General features: G+C 42.2%; 1 protein-coding gene across 1 annotated transcript in view; it reads right to left on the bottom strand.

Annotated features, from left to right (window-relative positions):
- The window catches only part of LOC126336283 (trans-Golgi network integral membrane protein 2-like), a 185,865-nt gene extending 180,211 nt beyond the window's left edge, over window positions 1-5,654 (bottom strand). Inside the window, exon 1 of the mRNA XM_049999805.1 lies at window positions 5,612-5,654. The gene's annotated coding sequence lies outside the window, so the exon portion shown is untranslated. The remainder of the gene's footprint in view (window positions 1-5,611) is intronic.
- Window positions 5,655-6,000: the final 346 nt, after the last annotated feature.

Below are 6,000 nucleotides of genomic sequence, written 5' to 3' on the forward strand. Positions count from 1 at the left end.
ACCTTGGGGATGGAGGACTGTAAAGGACACACTACTGTTGTTAATGACGGACTGTGTGGGGATGGGCATGTAAAAAAAGAATGGGAGCTCGGCTGAGAAAATTGTGTAAAGACTTCAGTGGAAAAAAACTGTCAAACTGCCAGATGGAAAACATACAGGTGGTCCAGGTCGTCTTACAAACAATGAAATTGTTTCTTTGACTCAGTATTATGGACTATCAATAAGGAGAAATGTAGGAGATTTGGAGAACATGAGACGAGCTGTTTGGGCAACATGGTTTCACCATGTATCAACAGATGAAACCCCACAGCATGGGTTGTGTCCAAAAGGGGAAGATTCGTGGTGCAAATACTGGTTTGAACAACGCTACAGGCATACAATATACCCACAAACATTCCTTACCTCTTGCTATAATGGAGGCAATTAGGTCTATATATAGGGATCTGCCATATAAAAATCTACTTATGAAATGCGTGCATGGTCTCTCTCAGAATGCAAACGATAGTTTCAACAGCTGTATATGGGAGAGAATACCCAAAACTGTATTTGTTGGGGTGACAAGTGCTGAAGATTGGTGTAATGGATGCAATAATAACATTCAATGATGGTGCAATTTCAAGATCAATGTTATGAAGAAACTGAACATCCAGACGGGAAGAAATATGGCTTCAGCTCTAACAGCTATTGATAAGCTGCGGGTAACCGACGCAGAGACAGCTGGAGAAGCTGCTACCATGGAGTTAAAGATAAAGAAAAGAATGAAAAGAAAGAGCATTGGGGGGATAAGGAAACAGGAGAACAACTGGAGTATGCAGCTGGAATGTTCTAAACGAGCATAGTAGTAAGTTAACAAATCTGCAAATCTTCTTTTGTGATTTACCGAAAACTTGAATTTTCATCATTCAGGTACACTTTTCTCCTAAATGACTGAATTTAAACTCATAAACATTGGTACAGGTATTTAGAATGACCTCCTCTACCTCCCTTGCCTACTATTTCCTGAAAAACTTATAACATGATGGTGATGTCGGTGATATTTGAGCTACATTTTTAAATATATTTGTTGTAGTAAAATAAATGACTTGTATTTTTCACAGATCAGCATCAGGGAAGGAAACTGGAGGCACAAAACACTTATGTGAATGTTGTCTGTACTCTGACTCTTTTTCCAAGCTGTGCAGTCAGTGCTTCCAAAGTAAATGGTACCGCAGTGAAATAGTGTTCCATTTTTATGCTATTATAAATATTGTTGTCAGTACCAAAAAATAATAAGTATCTCAATGATTTTTTGGGAAATGCTTTGACTAATGAGCGTAACTGTGTCTAAGAATTTTAAGCTATCTCTCATTTATAGATCAGATGCACTACGAGGGTGAAGATAATGCTAAAAATGCAGCCCGTTCAAGGGCGTGTCTCGTTAAGCGATTACGTTAATTTTGTATCCAAGTTGGGAGGACAAACATTGCTTCGAAGACATGTCTGAATTCTTCAAATGAAGGCAGCGGACCCAGGAAACTGGCTTATTGATTTATGAATGTTGCGGCCAACTTCGGCTGTCTGACATACTAAAAACGATTTAGTTCATGAGAGAGAGCCGTTTTTTCATACTCGGCCAAGTGTATCTGTCTTTGCATCTCGTAACCAATGCGAAAATTAAACTTCATCATAGCGATTCATTTAGTGAATTTTTGTTTCATTCCTCGTGAGTTGTCATTGCTGACAGTAGCGGCAAGCGACAATTTCTACACAAACAAGCAAAAACCATAATTTGCAGTATGCACGCTTTCTTCAAGCGCAACACAGATGTATGCGTGTACTGCAACTGTCGCTTGCAGAAAAAGAAAAAAGAAAAAAAGTAAGGCTGCCATCAAACCAAGAGTCGCTTTGAACACCAAAGTCATTAATAGACCAGGCCTTCCAATGAGCTCTGAATAGACGTATCCAGCAAATTGACCCTAGCAGTACCATCGCACTTTCCATAACACTTACTAGCAAGGGAGGAGTGGGTGGGGGTGGGGGAGCGGGTGTATTTCATCCCTACCATGAAAAAAATTAAAAAACACACTGCGTTATTTGCTGTTAATTTTTATTAATAATATTATTTTTAAAGTAGGTACTCATGTATAAGTATTGTCCAGGACCTGAAAATGTCTTTTACCGCAATTTCTGCTTTACGAACGCGTTTTCCACAACGTGTACGCAGAAAGGAAAGGCGCTTCATGTCCACCACAGAAAAACTTTGAAAAGTACGAATTTAGATAAATTTATTAAATTAAAATTTAAAACAATTGCGGAATCTTTTATAAGAAGCCATTAAAACAATACATATTTTTTCAAAATTTTAAAATATAAACTACATAAGACGATAACAATATTTTCAAAAGGTGAGCATAAAGTATTCGCCCTGCCCGCTCTTGCAATACCAAGGAGGGGATTACCCCTAGCCCCCTTGCTACTGCAAGGATTAATGGGCGCCTACAGTATAACGTAGATTCTCAGCACGGTGCAACACGGTATTTCTCAAATAAACAAACGTTTGCAGAGATAACACGAGCGAAAAGTGACAGATAAAAAAACAGAGGCGTCTGGATCCGCAATATTGCACTTTACCACCGAGCTTTAAGATAAACAACTGACAGAATAGAAGCATTTACTTTTCTTTTATATTGGTCTCGTCGGTCACGTTGATAACGACGAAGAAACTTTTCGCACAATCTCTTTCCTTCGCAATTTTGTAACGTTCTGATACGTTCTTTACCTACTTTAGATATCCATAGCGAAAGTAGTGATTGGTAACTAGCTTCTGAAACTCTCAGTACAACAGCGCTTCCGTCAGGTAAACAAATGCATGCCAGAAATTTGCAGGGGATGCGGATGGAGCCGAGAGCTGAGGCCTAGGTGCAATGAATATGCAGGTCAAGGACGCAGGTCTCAGCCAGAAGCACAACTGAACTGCTGTTTCCTGTCCTCCGCGACCACTGCAGCGACAGCGGCTTAAGATATTCTGATGGGCGGAAGATACGCCTGCGTCACTTTTCTCATGTGCACCGGCGTCCAAAACGTAAGGACGAAAGTAACTGTCGCGTGATGTATCACTGCCAAGTAACGTAGCTCGATGAAACTTAGACCCTACATAGGTAGAACTGCTACGGTGTTATTACAGAAGAAAACTGAAAGACATACGCAATGACACGAACAGAAATGAGACTTTTACTTGTAGACAGTAATTGCACCGAAGTAACCACAATTCATGATGGTCCCCTAGATCTTACGAACGACTGGACATAGTTCTTAACAATACGTGTAATCGGCACAGACGGCAGTACATGCTCTGTGACGTGGTGCCATGGCGGCAACATAACTGGTAGGGAGTTATTATGGTAAGGCGTTCGATTCCTCCACAAGCCTTGTTTACAATTGCTGGATGGACGTTCTGCAATTTCTTCTCAAAACGTCCCACATGTGTTAGATCGGATTCACATCGTGAGAATTGGGAGGCCAGTAGTCCATTCGCCAAACATTTTCTTGTTCGATGAGGTCTTTCACCTTCGCTGTTCGATGTGGTAGCGCATTATCATCCATAAAAAGGAATTCATTGCCGAATACACCCGTGGAAAGACGCACATGAAAATGGAGTACAGTACAGTGTCACAGTAACGTTGACCAGGGAATGTACTGTGTTAAAAGATTTGTAGGTCAGTATGTCTGTGACACCCCCTCCAGCTCCCACACGCACACACCTGTATCACCAAAATAATCAGCTTCGACAATGCTCGACGTACCTGCATATGGCGAGGGGTGGGGACAAGTAATGCAACAAGGAACCTTGTTTAACATGTTGTTTTGATGGTCCAGATGCTATGTTGTGGGGAAGCCTAATGTTGCTTTGTTGTACAGACCCCCAAATCTTCGACACGGTACACTCGCTAGTCAATGTCATTCTGACACTGTACTGCTTCACCATATGCGTTTTCACAGGGGTGCTTAGATCCTGGCTTCATTTTTGTGAATAAGAATGTGCGACCGCATCGAACAGTGCAGGTGGAGCAGCTCTCTGATTCAAAAGATGTTCGACGAATGGAGGGGCCTGCGCGTTCTCCAGATGTGAATTCCATCGGACACGTCAGGAATGCTTTGGGGAGACATTGCAGAATGCCCACATGCACTAACGATCATTCAACTGTTGTCAACCGAGCTGGTGAAGGAATGTAACGCCCTACCCCAAGAACTCCTTACTAAATTTGTAGCCAAAACAGGGTCACGTTGCAGAGCATACATTGCCTACAAAATGTTCAAATGTGTGTGAATTCCTAAGGGACCGCCTTCAGTGACCGTCATACGCCCTATTAAGAACCAAGTCCAGCCGTTCGTAATGCCTAATGGGCCGTTGAATCGCGATTACTTCGGTATAATTATTGTCTTGAAATAAAAGTGTCATTTCTGTTCGTGTCACTGCATATTTCTTTTAGTCTCCTTCTGTACCGTACTGTAGCAGTTCTTTCTACGTGTGGTCCAATGTTCATCAATCTATGTTACTTGGTAGTGAAACATCACTCGAAAGTTACTTTTGTCCTCAAGTTTTGGACACCAACGAAATTTGAATAACTGATATGAATCATTGGCATCATCCGCAGTCGACTAATAGCTGATCGATTTAAAGCACAACAATCACTTAAATCTAACTTGGTGAAGGCAGATGTCAAGATGAAATTCATTGTTGAAACTGTAGGTAGTGTAGTTCATCCACTATTGAAAACACCTGGAAAACTCTCATCCGACAGATTATTGACTGTCGTCGGTCAGCATGGGGTTTGGCTTAAAGGAAGATACAGAGAAATTTTAAAGAGAAGCTCTCAAGACACCGTCGGTTTGTTTGTCAGTGGGATAGCGGCAGAACTCAGAGGTATTTATTGTGAGAACAAACCGTTTTAAGCGGTTGTGCACTCTGTTTCTTTTCTGTTTTAAAAAGCATCTTTCGTCTTAGACAAGGTGTATTGTTGCAGCTCGGAGTTTTTCTCAGGTAAATCCCAGCAACCTGAGAGTATCGAAAGAAGTTCCCGAAACTTCTGACTGATTTAAACTGCATGCCGGACGGAGACTCAAACTCGAGACCTTTGCCTGCTAGAGACAAGTGCTCCAACGACTTAGCTATCCCAGCACGACTCACGATCCGTTCTCACAGCTTTACTTCCGCCAGTGTCTCTTACCCTACTTTCCAAACTCAAGGATAGAGTACATATCCGCGAAAGGCAAAGGTTCTGAGTTCAAGTCCCGGTCCAACAAAAAGTTGCAATGTCCAGGAAATTTCATATCAGCGTACTCCCTGCTGTAAAGCGAAAATCTCATTCTGGAAAGGAGTTACCGTTTGTGAGAGCCGTGCCAGTTCCTTCATGTACAACCAAGGGAATCTCCTGAAAGCTTTGTTCGGAACTTGAGAACTGGAGCAACGGCCTCCACACAACTACGATGTAGATGTAAACTTTAACCTGTTGTTCCAATGACGACTCGTTATTAAGGTCTGGTGTCGGCTGTAGTGAAGTAATCTAAACTGTTGACATGTGGCCATTATAACCTGCAGAATTCAGCATGTGGAGGTAGGACTGAAACGTACTCACGAGGTTAACCCGGTAGTCACTGCTGCAGGCGCAGCAGCGGGCACGATCTGCCTCTGATGCTCCATTTCCCGACTCCAACTGTTTCCGCGGCGACGATACTAGCGGCGCTGACAGAACAACAATCGAGTCACTGTTGCCCACAAAAAGGACGAATTTAACCACCAACTTCGTCCATTGTTTGTTCAGGAAAGCGATGTCAGCAATTTTCGATCCTTGGTCTTGACAGCCTAAAAACGTACAGGGAAGAAATTTCGTTTAACGAGGCAACAGCTGCTACATAGCAATAGGACGATTTCTTAGGTAGACATGAGTAGTTTTTTATGCGTGATTTTTCGTCAGCATTTTCAAAGGCTGGTGAGTTAGAGTGACCGTCGGTTTCCTTATT

This window comes from Schistocerca gregaria, chromosome 2 (assembly GCF_023897955.1).
Source record: "Schistocerca gregaria isolate iqSchGreg1 chromosome 2, iqSchGreg1.2, whole genome shotgun sequence".
Lineage (NCBI taxonomy): Eukaryota > Metazoa > Arthropoda > Insecta > Orthoptera > Acrididae > Schistocerca > Schistocerca gregaria.